The sequence below is a fragment of the Eublepharis macularius genome, chromosome 7, assembly GCF_028583425.1.
Source record: "Eublepharis macularius isolate TG4126 chromosome 7, MPM_Emac_v1.0, whole genome shotgun sequence".
Taxonomy (NCBI): domain Eukaryota; kingdom Metazoa; phylum Chordata; class Lepidosauria; order Squamata; family Eublepharidae; genus Eublepharis; species Eublepharis macularius.
Window position 1 is genome coordinate 142,213,346 of NC_072796.1, and position 14,802 is coordinate 142,228,147.

Consider the following 14,802-nt stretch of genomic DNA (forward strand, 5'->3'; position numbering starts at 1 on the left):
TCAAACTTGATTCTCCAGATTAGAGTCCTACCGCTCTTAACCACTACACCAAATCTGGTCAGTGTAGTGGTTAAGAGCACAAGCAAGCCACTGTCTACTGTAAAGGCCACCATTCCCCCCCCCTCCTGTTCATGAAACCATGGAGTGACATTGACTGGCAGACTGAGTCCCTCCAGCCCAGGCTGACCCTCCAGGGCTTGGGGTCAAAAACACTCTTTCCCACCCCACTCTGCTAGCAAAGACCCTTTTTAGCTGGAGATACCGGGGTCTGAACCAGGACTTTCTGTATACAAAGCACAGCTCAACGCATCAGCTACGAGTAGGGTTACCCACTCCAGGTAGGGCCTTGAGTTCTCCCAGAATTACGACTGATCTCTAGATCACAAAAATTCATTCCCCTGAAGAAAATGGCAACTTCAGAAGGTAGACACTATGGCATCACATTCCACCCCCCAAACTCCCCCCTTCCCAGGCTCCGCCTTCAAATCTCCAGGAATTTCCCAACTCAGAGTTGGCAAGCCCAGCTAGGGGCCCTCCCCATAGTTATTTATTTAATTTCTATGCCTTCTTTCTTTTTATAATGCTGAAAGTGGCTGAGAAATAAAAATAGAAAACACGCAAAGAAAAACACTGTGTTATTAACGAGATACACTCAAGTGAATCTGCCCCAAGACAGAGAGATACTAGCTTGCTCAAAGTTTCCTAGTCAAGGTGAGATTTATGGAGTATTATTGTGTTATTTGTGGATTTATTTGAGAATGGTAAGCTGCCTTGAACCACAAAGTGGAGTTTCAATATTTTAACAAATACATAAATAAATGTCTGGATTGCTCACACCCAGGCCCTGTATCTTATCTTTCTCCAGCCACACCCACCCAAAAATGGCTGCTTCGGTCCCCAGGTTCTGGAGTATCGAGCACACAGATTTTCCTTGCCTCCACCACTGCCACCTCAAATGATACAAAGAATCCACGGTGGGGCAGGGGGTGCAGAGTTAACATTTTAATATTTTGCTTTTAAAAATAAATGCCTCGGGCCAGCAGTGCCACTTCCCAGGTAATGACTTGGCATGTGGAATTCTTTTTATCCATGTTTAATTATCCAGAGGAGTTAGCTGTGTTAGTCTGTAGTTGCAAAATAGTAAAGAGCCCAGTAGCACCTTTAAGACTAGGTAATGGTAAAGGAAGTCCCCTGTGCAAGCACCGAGTCATTACTGACCCATGGGGGGATGTCGCATCATGCAGCAGACTTTTGTTATGGGACGAAGAGAACTGTGGCTCTTGAAAGCTTAGGCTGCAATAAAATTGGTTAGTCTTGAAGGTGATCCTGGACTGGACTGTGTTTAATTATGGTAGCCTCAGTAGCAACCCTCAGCCACAGAGGCTCCAATTAATGCCCTTTTGGGTCCAGCAGTGTCTCTTAACCAAGAAGCTTGATTGGACTTGGCTGTTAATTCGGGGTGGGCTGGGGGGGCAGATGCTTTTTCAAATAACTCCCCAGCCCTTTCTACAACTCTTGCCTCCTTCAGAGAAATGGACTCCCAACACAGCCTATGTCGAAGGCTGGCTTGGCTTCCCATCGATAACAGAGAAAAACAGGAGTTTGGGAATGATTTTAAGAGAAAATGTGTGGGGTTGGGTCCAGAGTTTCGACAAGGCAATGATGCGTGTGTTCCGGGAAGCGCTTGGAAAGGAGGAGAATTTTGATCGCAAGCTTTCAGCGGCCTCCTCTGCTATGGTGTGCAGCCAGTCCCACCCCCCCCCCCAAGCCCCAGGCCTTGCACGGCTGCCCTTTATCTGAAACGCCAAGAGAAGCAGTTTAACATCAAACCCGCATTGATATTCAAATAGATTATCATGCTGGCAAATGGAGAGCGCGCTGGAGGCGGCAAAGTGTGAAAGAGCAACTCTAATGCATTAGTATTTATGGTACAGCCTAATCCCCCGTTTTCGGATGCCGCATCTCAAATGGACACGTTGCCAAACACTCTCCTCTCCCTGGGCCCCCCCCCAACCGAGTTCCTCCCCTTTCCCTCCCCACTTCACTTTGTCTTCCTCAGCTAAGCAGGGTACCGGCAGACCCCGGCCTTGCTGAGATTGACAAAAACAGATGATGAGACTTTAGGGTCCATTAGAAAAACAAATTCTTAAACAGTGGACTCTAAAAATCAATCACTTTTACCTTTCGTAAGGTTTATCATTTGCCAAGGCACTCTTTCCCTCTCCCTCCCTCCCTCCCCTTCTTTTCATGAAGATTCTTGTTGAGACCATCATTTTTGTTCCCTTTCTGAGCAATGGCGAAGTTGGAGGGCAGCCCGTGACCCAGAGTGCCAGAACTGCATGGAATTTTAAAAAAGAAAATCTGTTTTTTGTACACAATTTACAGACATGGAGGGAGGAATGGAAAGAGAAATCCATGCTCCTAAATGCAGGGTTGGGGCAGCCAATTGGATACTGTGAACTATGGCTGGACAGGGATTTTAGAAGAACATAAAAGCCCTTTGAGACACTTGCTTTACTTTCAGTTGTTTTTTCCAGTTTCAGAATCTGAGCAAAGCATCACCCACCGGTGCCTGGCTAGGCAGCAAGAAAAGGCACATTTCTACCTTTCAGAACAGAAAGAGAAGCGGTACTGCCCAAGATAGAGCGCATGGGGAAGAGTAAATTGCGGGAGAGAAGTTTTATTTTATCTCAGAGGCAAACTATATTTTGGACAGTGGCTTTGCACCACAAAGTGCCGTCACTTGCTTTGACTTCACTTGTTTGGAATTCAGCAGTCCAGACCAGAGAGGATGAGAATGTAAAGGCAACCGCAACTGACAGTCAAGCGTCCTGTCATCAAACTCTTTGTCCACATGTGAGTCAGGCCCCTCACCATCACCTCCATGTTTTTGATCTAATTTCTAGTCAGACGTCAAACAGCTTTTCCCCTGTATGTGTTTTCCTGCTCACCTTCACATGTTGCGTGCGCAAGTGAAGGCAATCGGTCAGAGTAGCTCTTTGCCATGAGACAGGATGAAAGCCACACGGTTGCCTAGGGAATAATAGCCCCCCCCCAAAGTATAACTGCCATGAGGCTGTGCAAAAATGCAGGTGCACAAATTATTCCCTGTCTGAACACTTTGACTGCCTTTCCTGTTCAAAAAAACAGGTCTTGAAGAGATGTTGGGCCAGGAATGCAATCCAAAAGCAAGCCAGGCAGTCTCAAAACAACTCTTGTGTGAGTCCCACAAGTTTTAATAATAGGAATTTTGCGGTCTGGAGGGAGGCTTTAAAAATCTACAGTCTTATGCGGAAAAATAGTAAAGAGTCCAGTAGCACCTTTAAGACCAACCAACCTTATTGTAACATAAACTTTTGAGAACCACAGCTCTCTCAGAGCTGTGGTTCTTGAAAGCTTATGCTACAATAAAGTTGCATCTGATGAAGAGAGCTGTGATTCTTGAAGGCTGACGATGCATCTGATGAAGAGAACTGTGATTCTCAAAAGCTTATGCTACAATAAAGTTGCATCTGATGAAGAGAGCTGTGTTTCTTGAAAGCTGATGATGCATCTGATGAAGAGAACTGTGGTTCTCGAAAGCTTATGCTACAATAAAATTGCATCTGATGAAGAGAGCGGTGATTCTTGAAAGCTGGTGATGCATCTGATGAAGAGAGCTGTGATTCTTGAAAGCTGACGATGCATCTAACAAAGAGAGCTGTGGTTCTTGAAAGCTTATGCTACAATAAAGTTGGTTAGTCTTAAAGAAGCTACTGAACTCTTTACTATTTTGCAACTACAGACTAACGCGGCTAACTCCTCTGGATCTAGTCCTATGAGGCAGTGCTAGAATGTGCATGTCTGGATCTGGTGAGTTCAGCCAGCCTTGGCCATATTCTGGACACTTCAAGAGATATAGGGATGCAACTCACCACGATAAGGTGCAACCTTAGGTTCACTGAAAGAATGAAGATAGGTAGATGTCAGGAAATGAGGGGGTAGGCGGGGAGAAGAGGGGGAAAGCAGACTGTGATTGTGCATGCACAGTTATGATTTTTGCACTATCAAAATATACAAACTCTATGAACCCTGGCAAATAGATTGTCAAAGCATTTGGCTGTGCTGATTGCAGTTCACGGACCAGAAGCTGAATTGGCAGATGGCCACACATTCCTGACAAAGACATATCTAGAATTAATTTCCCTTGTCATAAAGACTAGAGCCAGCCAATGCTCACAAGTCATGTGCATAGAGAGGAATGGGGTCATGTCCATTGGTCCCATGATCCCACCCATTATCCACAGTGAGACCACTGCACCTGCAGGCACTGGGGTCAGGAATGCCGTTCTTTGCAGCTTCCCTACTAGTGTGAAAGAGGCTGTGCACATTCTTATACACATGTGGGGTACAAGGACAATAAGAGAACCCATTCAGCCATCATGGCTACTGATGGACCTCTCCTCCAAGCACTTGTCTCAGCCCATTTTAAAGCCATGTAAGCTAGTCACTGTCATTACATCCTGTGCCAGTGAGTTCCAAAAGTTAACGTGAATACAGAAGTATTTTTTTTAATCTTTCCTCAAGATATTCTACCGGTCATGCAGCTGTTGCGGAGGCAGGGTGAGCAGGCATGTCCCTGCATCCCGTTGTGTGCATACTATATTCTGTACACGTAAAAGTGTGCATACGGCTTTAGTCTGACAAGCGGAGAGCTGAAACCTGCTTTTAGCAACTCTCACTGGTTTCTTGTAATTAAAAACAGAGGAGGGGACCATAACCTAACAGAGATCTCTGCCACCGCTCAGCAGGGTGAACCCTTCATCCTCCCCCCCCCCAAATTGCCAAAGGGAGTGCCCACCTCACCACCAACAGAGTGATGAGTTTGTGGAAGACGTTTCAGTTCCATCTCAATTGCAACTGCAAGGCACGCTGTGCTGCTTAGAGGCTGCAATGAGACCACCAGCATGTTGGAAGAATCGTTTCAGAAACAAGAGCAACCGGATTCAAGAGGCAAGAATGCTCCAGGATCAGACCCTAGAATGTGCTGGCCGGAGGTCCTGGCACTTCTCCAGAATGTGAGTAAAATCTAAGGCAAGTCCATCATTCCGATAGATTGCCAAGCGGCCCACACGAGGCTTATAAAAATGCTTGTCCTATCATTTAGGGGAAGGATGCCGATGTGATGGGGCAAAATGATTGATCCTCCTTCAAAGGAATATTCACGGACACCAGTTCCAATTCCCAGAACTACTCAGCCTCCAGGTCAGACAGGCAGTGCCAGCACCATTTCTGTGCAAGAAGCAGCGGCAGGATCAGGCCTCGGTCAGAATACAAGCCAGGCTTCTGACTCGAGCCTTTTACCTTTAATAGCCACCTGGCTGGAGAAACTTTTCCGAGGATGGAGATTGAATCCATTTTTCTACTTAATTCCAGCCTGCTGATAAGGGCACCGGAGCACGTCCTGGGGAGAAGGGGGGCAAATCTGTCCCTGCAACACTTGCTCAAAAGCTGTGATCGCTTGCGAGCCAAACCTCCAATCTGTTTGCCTGTCTGTCGACCGCTGTCAAACTGTATTGTCGAAGGCTTTCACGGCCGGAGAACGATGGTTGTTGTGGGTTTTCCAGGCTGTATTGCTGTGGTCTTGGCATTGTAGTTCCTGACGTTTCGCCAGCAGCTGTGGCTGGCATCTTCAGAGGTGTAGCACCAAAAGACAGAGATCTCTCAATGTCACAGTGTGGAAAAGATGTTGGCAGGTCATTTGTATCTACTCAGGAGGGGTGGGGTTGAGCTGAGTCATCCTGTAAGAGTTTCCCAGGGTGTGGAATGCTAATGGCAGGAGGCTTCACTGTATCCTGAGGAGGTTCTTTTGCATATGGATTGGTGCTTGATGTGCTAATCTTCTCCGCAGGGCTATTGTCGGGTGTAGAGTGTTTTGTTAGCCTGGTGTTTTTCAGAACTGGAAACCATGCTCTGTTCATTCTTAAGGTTTCTTCTTTCCTGTTGAAGTTTTGCTTATGCTTGTGAATTTCAATGGCTTCCCTGTGCAGTCTGTCAAAGTAGTTGGAAGTGTTGTCCAGTATTTTGGTGTCCTGGAATAAGATACTGTGCCCTGTTTGTGTTAGGCTATGTTCAGCCATTGCTGATTTTTCAGGTTGTCCAAGTCTGCAGTGTCTTTCATGTTTTTTATTCTTGTCTGGATGCTACGCTTTGTGGTCCCGATGTACACTTGTCCACAGCTGCAGGGTATACGGTATACTCCTGCAGAGGTGAGGGGGTCTCTACTGTCTTTTGCTGATGGGGTTTTTGAATCATCTCAACAACATCCACCTGAACATACAATTCACAATGGAGAAAGAAATCGAGGGAAAACTCCCATTCCTGGATACCTTGGTCATCCACAAAGCAAACTTTCAGTTAGGTCACAAGGTCTACAGGAAACCAACTCACACTGATCGGTACTTATACAAAAACTCCAATCACCGACAGAAAAGAGGCATAATGAAAACATTAGTGGATCGTGCAAGACGGATATGTGAGCCGCACTTTCTCAATGAGGAAATTAATCATCTAAACCACGTACTTCAGGCAAATGGCTACTCCAGAAATGAAATCCGAAGAGCAATCAAACCCAGGATGAATCAAACAACCAAGGAAAAACAGTCTCCTACAGGAAAAGTGTTTTTGCCACATATCAAAGGAATTACTGATCAGATGGGAAAGCTTATGAAAAAGCATAACCTTCAAGCAGTATTCAGACCCACCCGAAAAATACAACAGATGCTACGATCAGCAGAGGTGCTACACCTCTGAAGATGCCAGCCACAGCTGCTGGCGAAACGTCAGGAACTACAATGCCAAGACCACAGCAATACAGCCCGGAAAACCCACAACAACCAATGCTGTCAAACTGCTTGGCAGAAGTTTGATTTTGGAGTTACTTTTCCTTGCTTTTGCATAGGTACAGTAGGTGAGATTGATTCTATCCAGAGCCATAGATAACAACATTTGATTTATATACCGCCCTCCAGGACTACTTAACACCCACTCAGAGTGGTTCACAAAGTATATTATTATCCCCACAACAACAAACACCCTGCGAGGTGGGTGGGACTGAGAGAGCTCCTAGAAGCTTTGACTCACCCAACTGGCTTCAAGTGGAGGAGTGGGGAATCAAATCCGGTTCTCCAGATTAGAGTCCTGTGTTCTTAACCACAACACCAAACTGGGTCTCAGGCTCTCTGATCAGGTCAGGTCACTGAAGGATGGGAAGGGGAAACTATGCCCTCTCCCTCCCTATAAGGCTGTGAGAAAAGATGCATGCACAAATCGTCATGGCAAGAATTATTTATTTATTTTATTCTATTTATATTCCACCCTCCCTGCTTCAGCAGGCTCAGGGCGGATTACAACCAAGTTTAAAATCATATTTCACAGTATATACAATTAAAAACCATAACACATCTTAAATACACAGATTAAAATGTGTGTGTGCGTGTGTGTGTAACACAGCAGCACATAATCTAAATGGCCACCTTTTTAGCCCTCTCCGAAGCATTTTGACAGGGAAATATGAGAGATGGAGGTATCACTAGCAGGGAGGGCATATGTTGTACTCCCCCGGCAAGGGGGCACCGCCTCACATCAGCCAAATGCCTGGCGGAACATCTCTGTCTTACAGGCCCGGCGAAAAGCTAACAAGTCTCTCCGGGCCCTGTTCTCATTGGACAGAGCATTCCACCAGGCTGGGGCCAGGACTGAAAAGGCCCTGGCCCTGGTTGACACCATGCGGGCCTCCCTGGGGCCAGGGATCTTCAGAAGATGTTTATCGCTAGAGCCAAGAGTCCTCTGGGGCTCATATGGGGAACTCACACAGGATCTTCCCAGCAACCCGGGTGTCTGTAAAGTGTCAGTAAGTCACAACTGACTTACGGCAACTCCAGCAAGGTTCCTCTTTGCCGGCTTTTTTTAATTATTATTTTTTTAATTGAAAATTTCCAATTATTTACACGAAGGAGCGGTGCAATAATACTGCAAAGTAATATTCTTGTATAACTTGATTATACATCCAATTTAATAACTAATGTAATTTTCATGATATGGTATACTTGGTTGTCAGGTTCAGCCTGTCATATACATCTTTCCATCTGTCTATAAAGGTTTTGTTATTTTCTAAATTCATAATTGAGGTAAGTCTGTCCATTTCTATACAATATAACAGCTTCTCTATTAATTTTTTCTCATCAGGTACACTTCTTTGTTTCCAGACCTGTGCATATATCAATCTTGCAGCGGTAATAATATGTTGCAATAAGTATTTTTGTTCCTTTGGAAAGTTACTATCAAACATAGACAGTAAAAATATCGTGGGATCTAGGGTAATATGCAAATCTAGCGTTTTCTTTATGAGCAGTGAGACCGTATTCCAGAAATCCTTAGCTTTTTTACGTGTCCACCAAGAATGGAAGAAGGTGCCTCTTTCTACACCACATTTCCAACATCTATCGGAACAAGCATACATTTCTGCTAGTTAAGCTGGAGAGATATACCATCAATAATACATTTTATAATGCAGTTGATTTAAAATTTTTAATCTCTCTCCTCTTTGCCCGCTTTACAGTGGATTCACTTACTCTGCAGAAATCCATAAGAATTGCCAATGCTGAATCAAACCAAAGATCCATCTAGTCTTCCAGCGTCCTGCTTCCATCCGCGGGACAGCCAGAGAGGTGGGGAGAAATGCTCGTGCCTTTGGTGTGCGGATTTTTCTATAGACAAATACGGCTAGCTGGAAGTTCATTTAACTACATGTAATTCCTATCAACCTGTTGTGGGGAGGCAACATGTCTGAAGGTCTCTTGAGCATGTGTGTGTGCACACTGCACACTATCCCAGAAGAGTTAGCCGTGTTAGTCTGTAGTCGCAAAATAGTAAAGAGTCCAGTAGCACCTTTAAAACTAACCGACTTTATTGTAGCATAAGCTTTCAAGAGCCACAGCTCTTTTCATCAGATGCATGCTAAGAAGCTAAACACACACTTGTCTGTGGCTGCTTAATTCTGCTGTGCTTTTATTTACTCTGCTAAACATGCATGCATCTGATGAAGAGAGCTGTGGCTCTCGAAAGCTTATGCTACAATAAAGTTGGTTAGTCAAAGGAGCTACTGGACTCTTTACTATTTTGCACACTATATGGTTTTGATAAAGCAAAACCCTGTCAGAATTTTGCAAGTCTCTTCCTTTCCATCATGTAAGAGTTAAGCCGATGTTTGTGTTAGCTAATGATAGCAAGTTTAGCATAGGTCCAATCAGGCATAGAGTAGACTCTTCCCTCCAGAGTCCAGAGTAGAGGAGGTTTTATTCTCAATGAGGTGAGCCTAGGATTAACTATTGGCTGATCAATATATTGGGGAGCAATTAAGCTATCCTGCAGATCGCAAGGGGTCAGTTACAGAGATGGAAGCACAGAGAGCGAAAGAAGAGAGAACAAAGAAACAAGATGAATTTTAGTTAGGCTGTTGTTTTCTTGCCATGTAACCCTTTCCCTTTATTCTAGTAGTAAACGTTTTATTAGAAGCTAAACACACACGTGTCTGTGGCTGCTTAATTCTGCTGTGCTTTTATTTACTCTGCTAAACATTTCCCAAAAGACATCTCCCCAAAAGACAAAATAAGGCAGGTCTATCAGGGTCCTGGCACATAAGGGAAACAGGAGTATGTAACACCAGTCTCTGTGATTGATATGGCAGCTTGAAGACAGACCTGCTATACGTCAGGGGTTCTCAGATGCCTTCTGGTTCAGTTTATGGTCTGTTCACTGATTGCAAACAGGGAACCGATTTTTCATTGAACATGATATGTTCCAGGGATCCCTTCTCCTCCTGCCCCATCGACAGAGCTGTATCTCTTTCCGGCTGCACTTGGCTGCCAGACCTTGTTCGAGCAACAGGCTGCAGATGCCTGACCGGAGAACACTTCAGTGCTCCCTAAAAACAAGAGCAAAGTGGGCGAAAATGCCTTGCACACCGATGGGGTCTGAGCTGGTGGAGACTGGCCAGGAAAAAGATCTGGAGGTCACGGTGGACAGTGCTAAGCATCAATCCCATACTAGCAGTGAAAAAGGCAAGCTCTTTGTTCGGCATCTCCAGGAAAGGCCTTGAAAATAAAGAGCGCAGTAATCTAATGCCATAATAAAAATCTAAAGTGCAGCAACATTTGGAAAACTGTGTACTGTTCTTATCGCCCCGTCTCAAAAAAGGATAATGTAGCACTAGAAAGGGGGAACCAGAATGACCAGCTGGCTGGAGCATCTTCCCTCCGTGGCAAAGCTAAAGTGCTCGAGTCCCTCTAATTTAGAGAAAAGACAACAAAGCATTATAAAGATTACAAAGTTAGGTATAGGGTGGGGGGGAAAGGCAGAGATTGCATTCTTTCCTTCTCCCACAATACTGAGATTCAGGGCCACCAGTTGCAATTCATTGGCAATAAATTCCGAACAGAGAGGAGAGGGCCCTTCCTCCACAAGGAGGAATTCTCTGAGGCCAGTGGTTTAGGTGGCTTCTGGGAAATGATGGTTCCTGCCCACTCGTGGCTATTAGCCAGGATGGCTGAATGGAACCTCCATGTTTAGAGGCAGTGTGCCTGAGAATACCAGCTGCTTGGTATATGCGTCGGGGAGGGCTGTTACCTTCAAGCTACGCAAGTGAGCTTTCCAGGTGGATCCGGCTGGCCAAGTTGGAAATAGAATCCCAGGTTTGTTTTCTTTTCCAGGAAGACTGTTTTTATTTTGCAGTCCATTGCAGGGGCGGCTGCCTACCAGCCTAGCTACAAGAGGCAGTCTTACCACCACTGGCCTTCAGGAAGAAACCGTCTCTTAGGAATCAGGGAATGTTTTCCGGAGCCCCTTGTCATTCAGCAGTTTGGTGCTGTGCTTCCGTGGAAACTCTGCTACTGTCCCTTGGCAATCATTCATTCTGGTAAATTCATAAGAGGTAGGTAATTGATAGCCAAGAGTCACTAAAAAGCTGATTATTCTTTGCAGAAAATTACCATCGTGTTCAGCAAGAAATGTTAACACACACAACCATAAAATGAATGGGGGAAGTGCAGGGTTGGCTGCCATGAGCAGGCATGAGTTATAACCCTACGATGGGGCCACAGGAGGACATAACTTCTGGAAATAGTCTTGGCGAGGGGAAATGCACATTGATTGGAGATGGCTTTGCCTTCATGGATTTTTCTTTCCACGTAAGTCATAGAGGCACACAACTGGCGACGTTAGCAAGTCATGGAGTTAAGGTCATCGTGCCAGCTGGCTCAGCACCATGGCCTTCTGCATCACCCTTCTTCCGTCCCGGCTGCACCATTAGTGAAAGTCTTCAAGAACGATCTGGATGGACGACTGAGCCATGAATATCTCAAGCAAGGAGAAGGCAGAACGGCGAAGCTGGGATAGCAGGATAATCGATGGCGGTTGTGGGTTTTCCGGGCTGTATGGCCGTGGTCTTGGCATTGTAGTTCCTGACGTTTCGCCAGCAGCTCTGGCTGGCATCTTCAGAGGTGTAGCACCAAAAGACAGAGATCTCTCAGTGTCACAGTGTGGAAAAGATGTTGGCAGGTCATTTATATCTACTCAGGAAGTAGATATATACCGTATACCCTGCAGCTGTGGACAAGTGTACATCGGGACCACAAAGCGTAGCATCCAGACAAGAATAAAAGAACATGAAAGACACTGCAGACTTGGACAACCTGAACAATCAGCAGTGGCTGCACATAGCCTAACTCAAACAGGGCACAGTATCTTATTCCAGGACACCAAAATACTGGACAACACTTCCAACTACTTTGTCAGACTGCACAGGGAAGCCATTGAAATTCACAAGCATAAGCAAAACTTCAACAGGAAAGAAGAAACCTTAAGAATGAACAGAGCATGGTTTCCAGTTCTGAAAAACACCAGGCTAACAAAACATTCTATCCCCGACAATAGCCCTGCAGAGAAGATTAGCACATCAAGTACCAATCCATATGCAAAAGAACCTCCTCAGGATACAGTGAAGCCTCCCGCCATTAGCATTCCACACCCTGGGAAACTCTTACAGGATGACTCAGCTCAAACCCACCCCTCCTGAGTAGATACAAATGACCTACATCTTTTCCACTCTGTGACACTGAGCGATCTCTGTCTTTTGGTGCTACACCTCTGAAGATGCCAGCCACAGCTGCTGGCGAAACATCAGGAACTACAATGCCAAGACCACGGCAATACAGCCCGGAAAACCCACAACAACCATCGTTCTCCGGCCGTGAAAGCCTTCGACAATACAACAGGATAATCGTTCCAAATTGACAAATAAGCAGGTACTAGATCAAATCAAGCCTGAATTCTCCCTAGAAGATGACAAAATAACAAAACTAAGACTATCGTACTTTGGTCACATCATGAGATGACAAGATTCTCTGGAAAAGTCAGTAATGCTAGGAAAAGAGGAAGACCTAAAACGAGATGGCTGGACTCGATAAAAGAAGCCATGTCCTCCAGTTTGCAGGATCTGAGCAAGTCTGTTAAAGATAGGATGTTTTGGAGGTCTTTCCTTCATAGGTCCAGAGGAGTTAGCTGTGTTAGTCTGTAGTAGCAAAATAGTAAAGAGTCCAGTAGCACCTTTAAGACTAACCAGCTTTATTATAGCATAAGCATTCGAGAACCATGAGAAGCACAGATGCATGGCATCTGACGAAGAGAGCTGTGGTTCTCGAAAGCTTATGCTACAGTAAAGTCGGTTAGTCTTTAAGGTGCTACTGGACTCTTTACTATTTCATTCATTAGGTCGCCATAGGTCAGAGGTGACTTGACGGTGCATCACACACACACACACACACACATTCCGAATTGTGATGGACAAATGCCTGGGCTCACCTCACAACTGGGCTCAGATTAACCTTGATCAAAGAATTCAGAAGTGCCCCTGTTTTTATTGAGACAATTTCCAAAATGGAAAATGAGACTGCCCTAAAGAAACACGGTTGCAGAGCCAATGACTTAAGAGGACTCAAGAAAGCAAGCAAATGCAACTGTGGTCTGAAACCTCACACACTAAGAATGTGCCTTCAGAAATTAACGACTGAACCAAATCCTTCTATTCTTTAATATTTTTAATATAACTGATTAGTGGGCTACGAAAATAGCTGTAGGCTTTATAGTCTGAAAATCTTTGGAAATGACCATTATTCTGTCCGCTTTTTGCAGCTGCATAAGATGGAAATGAGTGGAAGGGACAACAAGGGAAGAGAGTGATCCGTTCAGTAGATAATCTAACTGACAGGGCCATCTTCCCACCAGAAGAAATGCTACATTTTTGCACAAAGTGGACTATGCGGGATGGCATTTCTCTGTGCAGCATTTCCACGTTCGGCCAATTATTCCACGGTCCAACCAGACTCCATGAAGGCTTCCTGGATTGTATAAGCAGTAGAATCCTGTTTGTGGTTTTGGTCTGTGATCTGAGTCAGTACCTGCTGGCATGCTCTGGGGAAAGTTTTTTATTCACATTGTGGAGAGCAGACTAAAAGCACAGACTACATTCCTGTCCATCCAGGGAAGGATGCAAACAGCGGCCAAGTGGGACAATCTGCTAGAGGTGTTAATGTGCCCCATCAGAGTATATAAGAGCTGCTGTCGCATAGTGGTTAAGTGGCTGGGCTGCAAATCAGCAATCTGCTGGTTCAACTCCACTCCTACCATGAGCTCTGCAGGTGGCCTTGGGAGAAGAAGCTACTCCTCACAGCCCAGCTCCCCACTTGTATTGTGGGAATAACATTGACCTTGTTCACCATTCTGAGTGAGGCACTAAACTGTCTAGAGGAGCAGGATATAAGTGCAGTTATTATGAGAGCAGCTGCAGCATAGTGGTTAAGTGGTTGGGCTGTGAATCAGCACTCTGTTGGTTGGAATCCCACAACTGCCATGAGCTCAGCAGGTGGCCTTGGGTGAGCACATCCTCTCAGCCCGGCTCCCCAGCTGTATTGTGGGGATAATAATACACTGACTTTGTTCATCCCTCTGAGTGGAGCACTAATCTGTCTAGAGGAGCCGTATATAAGCACAGTTATAAGGAAGCTGCAGTAGCAGCGTGGTTAAGTATTAGAGCTGCAAGTTAACACTCTGCTGGTTCAAACCCCACTCCTGCCATGAACTCTGCAGGTGGCCCTGGGTCAGCCACTCCTCTCACCCCAGCTTCCCGCTGTGTCATGGGGATAATAATAACACTGACTTTGTCCACTGATCTGAGTAGACGCTACTCTGTCTAGAAGAGCAGCATATATAAGTTTACTGTTGTTGTTAAAAGAGAAGTAGAAACGAATGAGAGGAAAGGACAAGGATAAAAGGCCTGCCCTGTTCCACAGAAATGAATGGGGTGCTGAATACATTGAAACAGAGGGTGCTGTGAACTGGGCTTCCATGGAAGTCTCATCTTGTGGCGGGGGCGGGGGGGGGTGATGCTTGGGCATCCTTCAGTGTGAGGCTGGACGAGATCATTACTTACGATTCGGCATCTAGCCTTTCTTCTTACTAAAGTCTGTCTTTTTACATAATAATTTGTTTGACCTTTATTTTGACTGATGCTGCCTGGGGGGGGGAGGGTTATCATTTTAGATTAATCACTTGTGTTTTGTACCTGAGGCTATTTTGGGCCCCAAAAGAACCTTTGCTCTTAAGGTCTGTTATGAATGTCTACACATCGAAGCAGGCCCTCTTTCAGTCTGGGATCCACACGGCCCAATGAACATTTTTGCTAATCTGTTTGCATTTCTTCCAGATACA